Consider the following 18,166-nt stretch of genomic DNA (forward strand, 5'->3'; position numbering starts at 1 on the left):
GGAATAAGATCAAAGAAATATATTTTATTGAAAAAATAGGTACTATATCCTAACGATCTGGACAGGTAGTATTCGTGGGTATATTCTTCTGACAAGTTTTCAGTGCAAGGGTGGGTGGGTGTGCGCGCGCGCGCACGATTCGCAACCTCTGTTGAAGTTTGCATCCTGCAAACCCAGTGTGGAACGTCTGGTGTGCTGAAGTTTAGACGGGGAGGGCAGTACTGTTGGCTCTTGGTGTTACTTTGGTGCGACGCAGAGCGCTCAGTGATGTTTCCTTCTCTCTCTTTTTCCCTTTGGAGTCTGGCGCCTCGGATTTGCCAGCCGGGAGTTTCCCACCTCTGATTCGACGTGGCAGAGCTGGGCTGCCTGCGCTCCGGTGACTCGGGGACGCACGATATCTGAAGAGGGGGCCTCGGAGCGCACCATGAGGACCTGCCTGCGCTGGCAAGAGATACCGTGCCTGCTCTGAAGAAGAGATGCGCCTGGCGAGTTTTTTGCCTGCCTCCATGGGGCACGGAGGTGCCATGCTCTGCTTCTTCCCTAAGGCATGCTGCGTGCTGCTCTTCTCCTGACCCACTGCATGGTAAGACACGCTCTTCTTCCATACATTCCGTTTTTCAAATGCACTGAGCTCCCTTCTTCACTGATATCGTTTGCGTGTTCTATTGTTTGAGCGTGTTCTGTTTCTGAGAAAAAAAAAAAAATACTATTAAGATTCGTCCCAGCCACTTTGCTGTTTGTGAAGAGCGGTCCATCCATTTGCCACGTTTATGTGCGCTGTGTACACGACACCTGTGTCCCACTCCGGTATTTTGTACGGTGATTCAGGCACACTGTGTTGGGTCCATTCAGAGGCAGCATCCGTCACCCCTTCCCCAAACACACCAGCCCAAACACACACATACATTCACACGTATACACGTCCTGATTTTTTAGGCAGCATGGTGATAGTTTGTTGCGTGGTCTAACTGTGCGCGAGAGAAGCAAAGAGAGTTTCATACTAGCCTGGCTGAAGCCCCTGCCCCAAAAATTACTCCCGTCAGGAAGAAAATACTCTAGGTAAGACTTAAAAAAATTAAATAGTCATTGTCAGTCGGGTGTTCGCGTTACAGCCATTTTCAGATCGCTGTCCCTGGTCCTGAGAGACAGAACGACGGTCAGCGAGGCAAGCCTCGTGCTCTGGTGAAAGATTGCGCACCTTACCTCGCGTCAAAGCTCATCTGTCAGCGCACAAAGCCTCTCTGCTAGAGTCCAGATCCACGGGCACCCGTCAGTTACCCTGGACCTATCTCGCCCTAAGCAACGGAGATGTCTATAGGTACCAGATAGTAGCCTCATCACATTCATGTGTATCTGGGCAACGGATGGATTCTTTTATTAGAACAGTATGCACGCCAGCCTTCCCCACCAAGTATTTCTGGCTAATAAGTACCGATGTACCCCTGCTTGCCTGACGATATTTCACTTCTGTGTTGCTTTATTGCCCCTCAGATACGAGTGTGTTGTTTAGGTGTGCCATCACTTCAGTACTCCTTTGGTCGAATGTGTTTTATTCCTCTAAGGCCATCTCTTCTAAGTCAGCAAACTGTATAACTTCACACTGGTCATTTCATCCGTTGTGCCTCGGTTCCCATGTCTGTTCAAACTTGAGGTGTGTAGCAAACGTTTGCAGCCTTGAATAAACTATCACTTACCACAGAATTGTGCGTGCACCCTGTATTTATATATCTGTAGCATATTTTCTACTGCAGTATCAAGACTGTGTTATCGAACTTCCAAAACATTTTGTACCACAGTATCATGAAGGTAGTATACATAGATATGTCAGGATATACTACTCTTAATTCCACATATATGTACCTGACGGTATGTATCTTGAAAGAATGTACGTGTATTGTTATTAATAGTAACTGTACACGTATTATACTCTCACTCTCTAATTACCTATGTATTGGGCACTTATGTTTTATATTATTGATCTATAGTCATACATTAAGTACTTATCTGCACAATTTAATAGTACTCGATATTTTGGCCCATGATATTCGGGCAGGCTGATGTTTTTGTTGTTGTTTTTCTGACAAACAGCCATGTTATACATCCACAGAGGAGGGATACATGAAAAAGGAAACACTATTAGGTTGCATTACATTTCTTTTTGCAGTTGGCAAGGTAAAGTGGGCCCAAGTCACAAAGTTTTTCCTAAGAGTTGGAGAGACATACTCTATTCTTACGTGGAGGTTAAACCTGATTATCCAGGTCTGATTTCACAAAGCATTTTCTGTAAATAGGTCTTTCTTACTTCAGGCTTGGGTGTGATTTACTCATTAATTTTCAGCAGTAAGACTTGTTTGCTTATGCTTTCAATGATAAAGCATGTGTTATACCTGAAAACTAACCTCACAGTAAAGGCTTTGTGAATAAGGTCTTGCTATTCAGGTGGAACACTCATCTAAATCAAGAGTAAGGCACAGATCTTCATAAAAAAGCTAAGTGAATTGGGCCCTATGTTTTTCATCCACAGTTTTTTGGCTAGCCGTCACTGAATATCTTGACACAAAGGCCCTCTTCATGACCCTGGCAGTTCGAAGACAGCCAGGGCTGCGTTGGCGGTCTCACCTCCGACAGGGCGGTGGCGAAGACAGCCACATTATGAGTGTGGCGATTTGACCTCTGCCAAACCCCCACATCTCTGCTGGTACAACCAGGGCAGTAGGACAGCAGGGCCAGAGGACAGCACTGCCACAAAAACCCGGGTGGAAAGGCTGCTGGTGACAGGAAATTTATTTCCTGCCGCCGGCAGACGACATTCCCAACCCCCCCTTCAATTACAAGGCCCCCCAAGCCCCCTTCCATGACAGGCCCACCCTCCCTGCATACACGCACACACACACCTGCACACACCCTGCATACATGCATTCACCAACACTTACATACACACCTGCACCCACACGCATACATACACTCATTCACTTGCACCAACAGACAGGCATTCACACAAACATACCAACACACACTCACTTCAACAATCACACTTGCATATACACACTCAGACATACACCAACTCACACACACATTCACACAACACCAAACATCCTCCCACCCCCTCTCCTGTCGAGCAATCATCTTACCTTGTCCAGCGAGGAGGTCGTCCTCCAGGGAACGGGGCCCTGCGTATCCACAGCCAGCAGCACCCTGCCATCACGACACTGCCACGCCATATTACTGCTCATAATACGGTGGGACAGTGTTCTTTTGGCGTGGCAGTGATGGCGGTAGAACCGCCTCTGCGCCCCAATCGCCAGCACAACTGCTGATGGATTTTTAACCAAATTGTGATGGAAAAGCTTCAGTAGCGCTAATATAGCATTTGGAAGACCACCAGCACTGGTGGTCTTCCGGCACCCACAGCTTTGGCTGTCTTATGAAAAGATTGACGAAGTCATAATGAGGGCCAAAGAGTCAGTCATCTGAACAGTTCTAGACATGAAATAAATTGTTCTTCGTCCTTTCACAATAACCCACCATCATGCACTTGCCTCCCTAATGATAGGAAAGTGATGGAACTAATAAATGTCCAATAATAAGCAAGGGGGAGTTTTTTCCGTCAATATCAAATTTGCCAGGAAGATGCTGAGGAATGCTGAGATACGTGCAAATGAGATGTTATTCATCTGGAAGGCTATGAGATAAAATGGTTTCTTCCACATATCCCTTTTGGCCAAACAATTGCCATCGTGTTGAAACACACCAAAGAAGTGCCAGTCTTCTGTGGGTTTGCCCCATACTGAGTGAGGTAGAGCAATAGCCGAAGTAGCACTCAAAAAGCTTACAAATTCTGAAATATCCACATGTATGATTAGAACTTATGTTGTGTTAATCCGATCTTTTCTTTTTGTTCTTGAACCCTTCATTTTTACTGTTGTGCTCAAATGTGAACAAATCATGTAAACCATTTGTAGGGCTGTGAGTAATTATAATACCCATTGAAGTAGTCGTATTAACAGTAATAATAATGATAATACTATTACTACTACTAATAATAATGATACCACTACTACTAATAATAAGAACAACCATAATAATAATAATAATAATAATAAACACAATTATAATAATAATAATAACAACAACAACAACAAAAAGAAAAATAACACTCCCAGTCGTTGGAAACGGTTCACAAAGACGGAGTAAACATGCAGCCTCCAGAGACTCCCTCCCCTCTCCATCAGTATGTTCTTGTTCGCTCATCACTCTCTCTGCTAAAGCACATTTGTGAGCCCTGGCAGACACCGCTGCTTATTCTTAGGATGCTGCTCGTTGATCAAAGGTTTAAGGATTCTGTGTAGCACAGACGTGGTTGTCCCTCTAGCCATCGCTGAGTGGCAGTCAGCGTTCAAAATGAACACACCTGTAGTTGAGGACATTTTATTTGGGCCCCACGGTGCTCGGAGTGACCCTGAAGAGAAATAAATGCACTCAATACTTAGATTTAATGTTGTTGGCCTCATTCCTTCACACCGTTGCACATGCATGTATTCGCTGCAAGGTGGATGACTGTTTTTAATTGAAAAGCAACAACAAGGGGCATCACTCCCCAACAAAGTAACATCTGCGATATTGTCGGCAACAATTTCTTTGCTCGGTAGACTCTGCTTGTGCTTTCACTGTTATCCTTTTCACTGACGGTTTCGTACCCTGTTCGTTTTTCCTTTCCCTGACGGACGTCCTTCAGCCTTCTCTTCGCCCCGCCCATTGAGATTTCTCCATCCGTTGCGCGTGCCGTCTGTCGGTTTGTATTTTTCTTTATTATTTTATTTTACTAATTTGTAGAGCTCTACTTCACCATATATCGTCATTTTGAAGTGCGTTATCGTTATTCATTTCCGACATTCCCTCTGTGGATACCTCACCTTTCTACTGTTTACCACATACCTCATCTTTTCTCGCTCTTTCTCCACCTCCCCTGATGATTAGGTCTTCTCCCTTTCCCTCCTCCTCGAACTATAGCACCCAGTCTCCTTCCCCCTTTCGGGCTTTTTATTCACTGGCCGTATATTTACCGTATATTTGTGGTGGATATCAACCCCAGGTGCTGTTCTTTCCACTTTTTCTCTAAGCTGGTGCGCCTTCATGTTCCACGCAGGATTCTGGTTGTCAAGGTAAATCACTGTCATGCGCCAGTTTCATCTCCACATCTGGAGATACACAACATTTTAAAGACAAGACCAAGTCTTCCATAGATCGCGATTAGTTGACTACAGTAGGTCACAAAGTTTCCCAACTTTACTGTTTTTAGACCTGGCCGTAATTTTCTCAACAATATGGTAATACTTCCTCACCAGTGCTAGTTTCACATACAACGACTTCAAAGTCGTTTTCCACTCCAGTTGAAACTAAGTAAATGTTGACAATCTGTTTTTTTATCCCAACAACTTACAGAGGAAGTGAAAGTTCAGTTTTTAACGTGAAAATTCAGACATGGGAAACCTTACGACACGAATATGTAGGAGGGAAAAGGCAGTGTGAGGTCTGAGGGTATAAGTAGTAAATAAGGTAATTGATTTTAGTTATTGGCAGATTCGTGTATGTTAGAAATTGTTTTTTCAAATAAGTCACCAAATCTTCAAATGCTTGCTGGAGGCGCAAGTTTGTTTTAAACACTCCTTAATTTCACGTTTCCTGTAGGACATATATGACCTCTTTAGTGTGGAGCCTCGTTGATGTGCTGGGCAAGGTGCAACTTTTTGCAGATCTAAACATACTGAGATCTCCTCTGGACGCTGCAGATTTTTATCTTATTCGTACAAGAAATTCACAATTTGCATTTTATGTTACAGTAATTTCGTTTTATTTTAGATAGGTAATTATTGTACCACTTCTTTTATATTTAATCATAGGTTTTTTGTAACTGTTGTGCCACCCTGTCATGAATATAAAACCTTTTTGTGATGAGGGAGGCCTCTCGATCAGGGAAGAAATCAAGCTTCGTTTTTGTTGGGCCCAACATCATTGGCATAGATTTCTCCCAGCTTTTTACCTCCGTCTGCTTGTTTTTGCTGACTTTGTTTTTTCTGCCTTTAGGACAGTTTACCACTGATAACCAGTGCTAAAGTGCTTGTGCTCTCTCCTTTCAACATGGTAGAATCGGCTTACATCCAATTAGCACATTTAATTTACTATTAAGTCCCAAGTAAAGTGGTACTAAATTAAACTAGGGCTTGTGAATTAAATGGTACAAGTGGGCCAGCAGCACTCATTGTGCCACCTAATTAGGTAGCCTGTTAAACTTGTCTAGACTTGCAGCCTTTGTGTGCAGTTTAAACTTCCATTTCAAACTGGCAAAATAATCCTTTTGCCAGGCCCGAACCTTCTTTTATAACATATGTGATCCCTAGGATAGGCCCTTAACTGCCAAGAAGGCAAGGTTAAGTATATTTAAACAGTTGAACATGTACTTTTAAGTTTTACATGTCCTGGTAGTGAAAAAACATTTATTTTAGTTTTTCACTGCTTCAGGGGCCTGCCTCACCCATAGAATAACATTATACTAACTTGTTACGTTTAATATGTAATGGGAGATTGATGTTTAAATAATTGGAAATTAAAGCCCTCTTTAATGGTAAACGTTGATTTAAAGTTACAATTCTGAAAATGGCAAGTTGAGAAAGTTGGAATTTTCTTGTCCAAAGCATTTGGGCCCGTATCTATACTTTTTTAGCATCGCATTTGTGCCGCTTTTTGACGCAAAAGTGGCGCAAACTCACAAAATACAATTGTATTTTTTGTGAGTTTGCGCCGCTTTTGCGATAAAACATGACGCAAATGCGGCGCTAAAAAAGTATTAATATGGGCCTTGGTGTCAGATGTTCAAAACTTTTTGCACGCCGCAAACAGCGAATTTTGCTGTTTGGAACGTGCAAAAAGTACATCGCTATGCCCAATCCCCGTTTTGCGAGTCGGTAACCTGGTTACCGACTCGCAAAACGGGACTGCAAGTCGCAATTAGGAAGGGATATTCCCCTTCCTAATTGCGACTTGCAGCGTGATGCTGTATTGTTTTGTGACCGCGAACTCGGTCGCAAAACAATCGCAGTTACCACCAGTGTCACACTGGTGGTAACCAATTCGCAAATTGGTCCTGTGGACCACTGCCTGCTCTGAAAAAATGAAAGAAAAACGTTTAATTTTTTAGTTTTGTAATGCATCTCGTTTTCCTTTAAGGAAAACGGGTTGCATTCCCCCCAAAAAACTGCTTTATTTAAAAGCAGTCACAGACATGGTGGTCTGCTGTCTCCAGCAGGCCACCATCCCTGTGAGTGCCACCACTCGCAAGGGGGTCGCAAATTGCGACCCACCTCATTATTATTAATGAGTTATGCCTTTGCGACCCCCTTGCGAGTCGCAGATGGTGTCAGGGACACCATCCTACATTCTGAATTGCGACTCACAAATTGCGAGTCGGTCTGACTCGCAATTTGCGAGTCACAATTCAGTATTTTACTACATCTGGCCCTTGGTGCCTACAGCCTGTTATGCATAGCTGGCATTTGGTCTTTGTGTATTGCTCCTAGACAGTGAGACAAAGGAGCACACGTGTTGGAAGGGTGGGCCATCTCTGACTTGGTGAAGGGGAGGAGTAGCTGTCTCCTACTACACTTGCACATCACAAAGTCTCTGCCTGAGCACACTCCCAAAGGGTTTGACACCAGTCTATTTTGATCCCAGACATGCTGGGGCAAGGGCAGCAAGGCAGGAAATTCCAAGCACCTCTGGGGGTGGAATCCATTAGAACCTTCTCCTTCTTCAAAATGGGTAATGGGTATAAATATTTGTCCCTCAGACCAAACGCTTCATTACACCTCTGGACCAGTGGAAGGCTCAGAAGGACTGCTGTGCTGCTCTGCAAGAGGGACTGCCACTCTGCTGCCCTGCTGTCTGAGTAAAAGGACTTAACCTGCATCTTGAACCCTGGTCCAGCAGAGTGACTCCAAGGGCTAGCTGGTCCCCTGATCAGAGCCTCAGGGACTGAAAATGCTCCAACCACTTTGAACCCAGGGTCTGTACTTTATCTGCTGCAACTCCTATCCACAAGTGGTACCACCCCAGAACCTGGAGCTCTTGAAATTATCTCTGAAGGTGCTTTGTGAGCCCACCTGTGGTCATGAGGGCAGAACCGACACAGCACAATGCATCTCCTTGCAGCTTTGCTTCGAAACTGTCACTGTGCGATGCATCTCCAATGCAGGATTTCATGTTACAGTCTCCTCTGAACCACTGTGGCGCAACACATTCTCAATGCAGGCCCTTGCATTGCAAGCCCCTCACTGACAGCATTCTCAACAACAATGCAGGACTCCATATTGCAGCTTTTTCAGAACAACCAGTGCACAAAACATCTTCGTTAGCAGATTTTGCATCACAAGCCCGTCAATGGCATCATTGACCACAATGCAGAGCCTCACATCTCAGACTCACTGCTCCTTGGATCCGCAACTGTGAGACACATCCAAAATGCAGGATCTCACAATTCTCTCCAACTTGGATTTTAGGTAATTTGTTCAGAGGGCCTAACTTGCCCTGTCTGATCCGCACACCCATGCTAGCATTACCAGATAGCCACAGTTGACAATTTGCCCTTCTAGACACCATCTTTACTTAAAACTTTGAAATTGCATATCTCTGGTTCTACTGAGTGGATTGTTGTCATTTTGGTCTCAAAAAGTTATTAAATTTACTCTATTTTTTAAGTTGGTGTGGGATATTTTCCTTGTTTTGTGTTTTCCATTTATTACTTTTTGAAGTGCTGCATAAATACTTTACACATTGTCTCTAAGTTGAGCCCGACTGCTTTGTGCCAGGCTACCAGATGTTTAAGTATAGGATAATTTGGGGTTTGCTTGTGTTTTACCCTGACAGAGATTTCAATGGCTGCTCGGTTAGGGTCTCATCCCCCCTGCAAACAGTAACACAATTTCAAACAGTCTTTATGCCTATCATTGAATATTTTTTCTATTATGTTGTTCGATTTTGTTATATTGCCTAACTGGGAAGGGTATGTCTGGTGCAGGTAGCATCTGATATCTAAGCATGGGAAAAAGAATGGTGATTAAAGAATTGCCCGACTAAGTATGAGGCTGCATATCGAGGGATTCACTTTTTTTTTTTTTTTTTTTTTTGTGGAAAGGAATCATACAGCAAATGTACTCATACATCACTTTATACCAAATAAAAGAAATTCAGACCAAAGAGAGAAAAAAAAGAAAAAAAAAAGAAAAAACATTAGAAGAAATATACCATCTAAATACTGGGAAGCTCAGTAGCCCTACTAATCCAGACGGGGGGAGATTTCCAGATGTTTAAATTAGATTGGGGGAGAATAGCCTGGATTTAATTTGAACATTAATCATTATGAGCTCGGATCCAGTCCTGGAATGACCCCCATATTGTCTTCCCTTTCTTCCTACCACATCTCCCCTTGCGTTCATACAGTGCCATCTCCAAATGATATACAGACAGCAATCTAGCCAACCATTGCTGCCAGGACGGAGGTCGTGCATTCAACCACGCAGATGATATGTATATTCGATACACTGCCATGGCCACAAAGATAAATGCTCTATGTGGACCACCCACTTCTCCAGCGACCCCTAAGACCATGATCTCGGGGGTAAGAACTAGATCATATCCCAAAACCCCTTTCAAGACAGATTGAATACCCTCTCTCAAAGCAATTAGTTCACCACATGTAGCCATCATGTGTACAATGGCTGTACCATACATCCCACATCAGTTAATTCCTGATAAGCTCCCCCATTTAGCAAGATGAGCTGGAGTATGATACAAGTCAAACATGGTCTTATAATGTTGTGCTTGCAGGGAAGAGGAGAGTAAAATAGTGTGTCCCAACTCTAATGACCTTATAAAATGATTGCCCCCATCCACTAGCTTTTCTCTCCACCTCTCCCTATTCTTCTCTAAGTCATCCGGCTGTTCTGCCAGCAATAATGAGTAGATCGACCTGATTGCTATATTGGGGTTGGCCAAGATGTCATTCAGCAGTTGATTACTTCTAAATCCCTGCACACTCCCTGTTTTTCTTGCGAGGAAATCTCGTATCTGTAGGTATTTAAAGAAGTCCCTTTGCTCTAGGCCATACTGCTCCTATAGATCCCTAAACGCCTTAACCCCAAAATTATCGAAGAGGTTCCCTAACCTCACTATGCCTAAGGAGGCCCAACTTGCCATATACCTATCCCTAAATATTTCAGGGAGCCATGGATTCTTCTCAATTATGGTATAGTAATTATATCTACCAAATCCTTTCTTTTTATACCATGATCGCCAACACTTATAGGCCGCCCCAATACCTTATATCGAGTTTTCTTATAATATCCAGGCTCATGAAATGTTACCAAACAACCATTGGCTTCTGTTCCTATCTGCAACTTGTATATGTTAGGGCAATCCTCTTCCGTGGTCCCTTCTTTCTTAGGGCCCCATAATGGGCGCATATACTGAAAAGCCGCGGCCATTTGGTACAATTTTATATTCGGTAAGGACCACCCCCCCCTTTCTAGAGGAAGAGACATAAATTTACTTGCTCTTCTACACTTACCATATGCCCAAATACATCTCATAACCACTCTATCTATTTCCTTGAATCTAAGGTTTGTAAAGCTCAGTGGTATAGCACGAAACAGATACAACAATTTAGGGAGGAAGATCATTTTCACCATATTACACCTCCCCATAATAGTCAGATGTAGATTATTCCATCTGCACATATCTTTTCTGGCTTTCGCGAGTATGGGATCCAAATTCAAATTAACAATTTCTCCTACTTTTGGTGTAATATTTATACCCAGATATACTGCGGGATCCAACCTCCGAGTATCCTGGGTGCTTATATATTGATTAGCCAGTAACTGCGTTTTAGCTCTACTTAACAGGTATCCGAAAATCTTCCAAATTTCTTCGTCACCTCTTCAACCTCTCTCAATGCCGAATCAGGCGAGGTGGGTTAATATAGCTATGTCGTCAGCGTACGCTAGGACTTTAGTATCCCATCCCTGCCTGCGTATCGTTGGAATCTTGCTATTCTCTTCCAACTGTCTAAGCAAGGGATCTATATATAACGCAAACAAGAGCGGAGAACATGGGCATCCCTGCCTAGTACCTCTCCTGACCTGGATACCCTCCCATTAGTTGTATTTTCACTGCCGGTGATCTATATAGAGCCCTTACTGCTACAATAAATTTCTTCCCTAACCCGTAATACTCCATTACATATTCACTTTCAATATTAGGAGTGCATGTAAGTTTCAGTGTGTAGCTTGCAGTGTAAGTCGGACCATGTACCACCTTCATATACATTCAGGAGTTCTAGTTTTCAGTCATTTGTGTTGACAAGTATATGTGTATTGTGTCCACCTACAAATTAGCATCTTCCATTATAATATTGTTTTCTGGGAATTAAATGAGTTATGTTAGTAAAGTTAGAGCATTCTATCCAGAAAAAAAGTAGTTATAGCCTCACTGTAAGTGACAGTTAGGTTAAAAGAGTTGCTTAGTTTGATGGTTTAACCTGTGACCGGTGCCATGGAAGGAAGAGAAACTTTGGTCCAGCGTTTGTGTGCTGTTCAGGGATTTGATGTAAAGCAATGCAATACCCCATTGCATTCTGTTTTTAATGATTACATTATAAGTGAAGAAAGAAGGTTATAAAAAGTGTAGTTGGGTGCTCATGAACCAGGTCCCATTCAGGTGTGTGTCAGCCACGGTAGATGGCATCCCAACACACTCAAGAGGTCCAGTGAGTAGATCATAGGTTTATCAATAGAATAAGTAGTAACAAGTCTTAGATTAATGAGAGAATGAGGGGCCAATTGTACTATTATTCCATTCACAAATCTGGTTGCAAATAGAAACTGATTTTGCAGACAACATATGTACTAATAAGCTGGTTAAAAAACAGAAATCACAGGGGGTCGCAGAGCAACTTGCCTAAATAATAGTCATTAGGCAGGTTGCAGTTTGTGATTTTGTGTGATTGGTTGCAATCATTGGGAAGGAACCCTATGTTTGAGAGAATCCCTGTGATTGCATTCCAAATTGCAAAGCCTTATTTTTTAAAGCAGTCTGGAAAAACTGAGTTACAGCTTTAGGGTGGTAAAACCCTACTAAAGCAGAAACCAAAATCCCCGCCAGGGCTATGTCACAAGCAAAGCTCAAATGAACCTGTGCCCAGCCCTCAGGTATCTTGGCATAGAGCAGTCAGGCTTAACTTAGAGGAAACGTGTAAAGTATTTGTGCAGGACTTCAAACAGTAACAGAGTGAAACACAACACAAGAAAAATTCCACTCCAATGTAGAAAAATATGGTGAATTTTAATAAATAATTTCAGACCCAAATGACAAAAAGTCAATCATTAGAACCAGAGATATGCAATTTTAAAGCTTTAAGTAAAAATAGCACCAAGAAACACAAAGGGGCATATTTATACTCTGTTTGCGCCGAATGTGTGTCAAAAATTTTGCCGCACATTCGGCGCAAACCTTGCACCATATTTATACTATGACCCCTACCCTGCGAATGTCAAAATTCCTCCATGTGCGTCATTTTGTGGATGCGGGAAACCGCCTTGCGTTAATGACATGCAAGGTAGGCGTTCCCGTCCAAAAAATGACTTTAAGGCCTGTGCGCCTTATTTATACTCCCGCTCATTTTGACGCACAGGGAGGGCGGGCCTTAAAAAACTGCGCCCAGCTTGATGTGCACTGTTTTTTAACGCCCGGGTGAGGCGTTAAGGGACTTGTGGGCTAATTTCCATGGTCTCCGATCATGGAAGCAGTCCACAGGTTCCCTTCCCTGCCCTCAGGGACACCCCCTGCCACCCCACCCACCCTGGAGGACACCCATGGATGGGGGGACCCATCCCAGGTAAGTACAGGTAAGTTGAGGTAAGTATGTTTTTAAATTTTTCTTAGTGGCATGGGGGGGCCTAACTTGGACCCCCCTACATGCCACTGTGCCCAATGGCCATGCCCAGGGGACAAAAGTCCCCTGGGCATGATCATTGGGCAAGGGGGCATGACTTCTGTCTTTGCTAAGACAGGAGTCATTTCAGTGGGGGTTGTTCGTCAAAAAATGGTGCAAGTCCGGATAGAGCCATGATTTTTTACTCTAACCTGACTTACACCATTTTTGACACACAATCCCCATTTTTCCCTTCGCCGGCTCTGCCTGGTTAGAGTAATTTTTTTTTACTCTGACCAGCCGGCCAACGTCAATCCTTAAATAAGGCGCACGCCTGGTGCATAGGATTGACGTTAGCGGGCGGTAAATTTTTTGATCAAACCAGCGCCGGCGCTGGTTTGCGTCAAAAAGTATAAATATGGGCCAAACTGCTAACTGTGGATATCTGGTTGCACTAAATCGAGATAAAGTCACAAGTTCAGATCAATCACAATGGAACGCGGGCCAGATACTGGGATCCAGTTAGGCCCACTGAACAAGATTACTTTAAATCTGGGTTGCGAATAGTTCGGGAGTCCTGCTTTGAGGGTGCTTTGCGGAGCCGAGGCAATGTGAGGTCCTGGTTGGAGATGCATTGTGCAGTGTCAGTTCAGAGGAGCTGTGAAGCTTTGTTTCGAGGTCCTGCATTATCATCAAGGAGGCCATCAATGAGGGGGCTTGCAATGAGAAGTCCTGCTCCGTGAATATGTCACGCATCTGCTGGTTCAGAATGTGAGAACTTGCATCAGGGATCCGTCCCACAGAGGCTGGTTCTGATTAGGCATGGGTGGATTTTTTAGTTCCGCCAGCAGAATCGGAGGTATTTGGTAAATTCGTGTTACTCTTGTAATGCGACTTTACTGATAAATTTAACCACTCATCTGGTGGAATTCATCTGCATTTACTGGGTTTCTAAACAAGGCTGGGAGAGGGAGGTAAAGTTTAATCTGCAGTTGTTTTTAGCATAGAAGGAAGGAGTGTTTCCTCATCCAGCCCAATTTAGAAACCACTGTACTGCAGTGCATACCCCTCGGTACTCCTACATACTCTGCAGACATAATTGCAGGCTGTGTAAGGGTGCCGAGAGGTATGCACTGCAGGGATTTACAAGCAGGATGGAAAGAGGGAGCAGTCCCTCTGTGTTTAAAAAACAGTGTTAAACTTTAATCTGCAGTGGTTTTTAAACAAAGAGGGACTGCTCCCTCATTGTGCCTTGCTTAGAAACCACTGCACAGCAGTACACACCCCTCAGTTTCCTTACATACGGTGCATTATATAAGGGAGCTAAGGGGTATGCTCTGCAGAGTGAAATGCAGTGGTTTGTAAAAATTAAAAACCACTGCATTCCCCTTGGTGGTAGCACCCTTACATACTCTGAAGTGATTTAAAGGGTAATCACTGCAGAGTATGCGGGCTGCCTAGAGGTATTCGGCTGCTCTATTTTCTTAACGCAAAATGCATCCTTGCACCCATTTGTGAACATGAGGGTGCATTTTGTGCTAAGAAAATAGAGCCAAATGCCCACTGCGCCCAACACAGAATTCTGCTTTATGAGCTGTTCAGGGCCTACCCTAGAGGTGACATTTGTATTAAAAAGGAAGGCTTGGACCTAGCAAAAGGTTTATTTTGCTAGATCGGCAAGGCAGTTTCAAACTGTGCAGACATGCAGCCATGGCAGGTCAAAGACATGTTTAAAGGGCTACTTAAGTGGGTAGCAGAGTAGGTGCTGCAGGGCCCTTGGAGCATTTAATTTACCAGTCCTGAGTACTGTTAGACTTTTCGTCCTTGGCCTGGTCTCCCTAAACTTTTTGCCTCTGTTTCCCAGGTTGTTGATGTGTGCTGGACTCTGATTTTGCTGTTTTTGTTACTCTGTGCACTTTACCACTGCTAACCAGTGCTAAGGTGCAAGTGCTCCTTTACAAAATGTGTATGCAATTGGTTTATCCATGATTGGCATATTTGATTTATTAGTAAGTCCCTAGTACAGTGCACTAGAGGTGCCCAGGGTTGTGCCACCCACATAAGTAGCTCTGTAATCATGCCTCAGACCTGTCACTGCAGTGCCTGTGTGTGCAATTTTAACTGTAAATTCGACTTGGCAAGTGTACCCACTTGCCAGGCCTAAACCTTCCATTTTCTTACATGTCAGACACCCCTAAGGTAGGTCCTAGGTAGACCCAAGGGCAGGTTGCAGTGTATGGTTAAAGTAGGACATATAGGGGGTCATTCTGACTCCCGCCGGGCGCGGTCACCGCGTGCCCGGCGGGAGCCGCCAAAATACCGTACCGCGGTCGGAAGACCGCGGCGGGTATTTTGAGTTTTCCCCTGGGCTGGCGGGCGGCCTCCAAAAGGCCGCCCGCCAGCCCAGGGGAAAACGACCTTCCCACCATGAAGCCGGCTCGTAATCGAGCCGGCGGAGTGGGAAGGTGCGACGGGTGCTACTGCACCCGTCGCGTATTTCACTGTCTGCTATGCAGACAGTGAAATACAAGCGGGGCCCTCTTACGGGGGCCCCTGCAGTGCCCATGCCTTTGGCATGGGCACTGCAGGGGCCCCCAGCTGCCCCGCGACACCCCCTACCGCCATCCTGTTCCTGGCGGGCGAACCGCCAGGAACAGGATGGCGGTATGGGGTGTCGGAATCCCCATGGCGGCGCAGCAAGCTGCGCCGCCTTGGAGGATTCTGACGGGCAGCAGAAAACCGGCGGGAGACCGCCGGTTTTCCTGCACTGACCGCGGCCAAAGCGCCGCGGTCAGAATGCCCTGCGGGGCACCGCCGGTCTGTCGGCGGTGCTCCCGCCGACCCTGGCCCCGGCGGTCTGAGACCGCTGGGGTCAGAATGACCCCCATAGTAATGTGTTTTATATGTCCTGACAGTGAAATATTGCTAAATTCATTTTTCACTGTTGCAAGGCCTGTCCCTCTCATAGGTTAACATGGGGGCTACCTTTAAATATGATTGAAGTGTAGATTCTCTTTGGGAGAGGATTGACATGTGGAGGTTGGGGTCTCTTAGCTCACAATTTAAAAATACATCTTTTAGTAAATTTGGTTTTAAGATTGTGTGTTTGAAAATGCCACTTTTAGAAAGTGAGCATTTTTTTGCTTATACCATTTATGTGACTCTGCCTGTTTGTGATTTCCCTGTATGGGTCAGTTTGACAGTTGGGCTGGTTGCACCTCACACTAGACAGTGACACAAAGGGAGCTGGAATGTAGTCTGCATTTCCTGATAAGCCATCTGTGCTAGGAGGGTGGTGAGGAGTGGTCACTTACACCTGAAAGGGCTGTGCCTGTCCTCACACAGTGCAGTCTCCAACCCCCTGGTGAGTATCTGGGGCCTGGCCAAGGCAGGATTTCACATTCAAAAGAGACTTTACTTTGAAGTAGACCTACTTCAAAGGAGAAATTGGGTATAGGAAGGGCACCCAAAACCACGGACTTTAGAACACTTCTGGAAACCAAGAGGAACCTCTACCTGGAGAAGAGCTGAAGAGCTGAGGAAGAAGAGCTGCCCTGCCCGTGACTGTGTTTTGTGGAACTATCCTGCAGTTGCTGCTTCTGCCAGAGTAGGAGGGCAAAGACTGGACTTTGTGTGCCTTCCAGCTTGAGAAGAAATCTCCAAGGGCTTGATTTAGACCTTGCCTTCTGTTGTTTGAAGTCTCAGGGACAGCAAAGACTTCTCTCTGCCAGCACCTGGAGTCTCTGGAGAGACTCCTACTCTGCCCTGTGGTGCCCTTCGAGTTCCTGGGACCCTGAAAGGCGAAGCTGGAAGCCTAAGAGGAGGAAATCCATGCACAGAGTGCCGTGCGGGGAAAAGATCGCCGCAACTCTGATCTGCGGCTGAAGAAACTATGCGCCGCCGGCTCCGCGGCTAAAAGTCTACGCTCGCTGGAAATACGACCGAAGAATCGACGCACGGAGCTGGAGAAACAACGCACAGCATCTCTGACGGAGATTCGAGTTCGAAACCCACAGTGCGTAGTTTTTGAATCATGGTGCGGCTGGATTTCCAACGCAAGTACCGCTGGGCGTGTAAAAACAATGCAAGGCCTGCCCGGACCTGAGAATGCTGACCGGATCGACGCATCGCTCTCCTGCGGAGAGAAGAAAAGACATGCCCCAACCCGACGAAAGGAGAAACGATGCAAGGGCTCGCTCGTGAGTAAAATCGATGCATCGCAAGCCCTTTTGATGCACACTCGCCCGTGGGGGATTATTTTTTATGCACCCAAGGTACATTCTCACGCTAATAGTGTTAGTGTGTGTTTTAAACTACATAAAGACTCTGTTTTCTTTTTAATTGATATTTTGACTTGTGTATGGTGGATTTTTGTCGAGTTGGTCTTTTTTTGTTTAGATAAATGTTTCCTATTTTTCTAAACCTGTGTTGTGTCATCATTTTGTAGTGTTCTCATTAATTTACTGTTTGTGTTTGTACAAATACTTTACACCTAGCCCTCTGAAGTTAAGCCTAATGCTCTGCCAAGCTACCAAGGGAGTAAGCAGGGGTTAGCTGGGGGTGATTCTCTTTTACCCTGAAAAGAGTGAGGGTCCTTGCTTGAACAGGGGGTAACCTGACTTTCAACCAAAGACCCAATTTTTAACAAGTACTTATAGTATCACTTTAATAGGGCCTTACATGTAAATTCAATTTGCCATTTTGGTATAAGCCAATTCTACCACGTTTAAAGGAGGAAGCACAAGCACCTTCACACTGTTCAGCAGTTCTAGAGTGCATAGAGTCCAAAGTCCAACAAAAATGAAATAATCAAAAATAGGAAGTGTGAAGGCAAAATGTTTGGGGGTAACCCTTCATAGAGGCCCAGGTCCAACACAGCCCTTCTTACTTAAAGGAACTATTGCTGCTTTAAAAATGTTTTGTAGTTTTGAAAACTTCAGAGGGAGCAAAGAGTGGTCCCCAGTCATGGGCAGGGGGTGGTTGCCTTTGAAAGTGTGTGGCTCTTTTGCTAACAATCATTGCAGAACTACCCTGGTCATTACACATGGAGATGCTCAGTTACAAATGATGAAAAAAGCAACACTACACTCATGTGCAGACAGCCTTGGCCATGGATAGTAGCCAGGCTTTTGGTGTATTAAAGCAAATTAGCTAAATGCTGCACTTGCTTTAGTAGAGATTGCTCAA

General features: G+C 44.7%; 1 protein-coding gene across 1 annotated transcript in view; it reads left to right on the top strand.

Annotated features, from left to right (window-relative positions):
- Window positions 1-221: 221 nt before the first annotated feature.
- TUNAR (TCL1 upstream neural differentiation-associated RNA) overlaps window positions 222-18,166 on the top strand; it is a 382,087-nt gene continuing 364,142 nt past the window's right edge. Inside the window, exon 1 of the mRNA XM_069208255.1 lies at window positions 222-583. The gene's annotated coding sequence lies outside the window, so the exon portion shown is untranslated. The remainder of the gene's footprint in view (window positions 584-18,166) is intronic.

Source organism: Pleurodeles waltl, chromosome 9 (assembly GCF_031143425.1).
Source record: "Pleurodeles waltl isolate 20211129_DDA chromosome 9, aPleWal1.hap1.20221129, whole genome shotgun sequence".
Taxonomy (NCBI): domain Eukaryota; kingdom Metazoa; phylum Chordata; class Amphibia; order Caudata; family Salamandridae; genus Pleurodeles; species Pleurodeles waltl.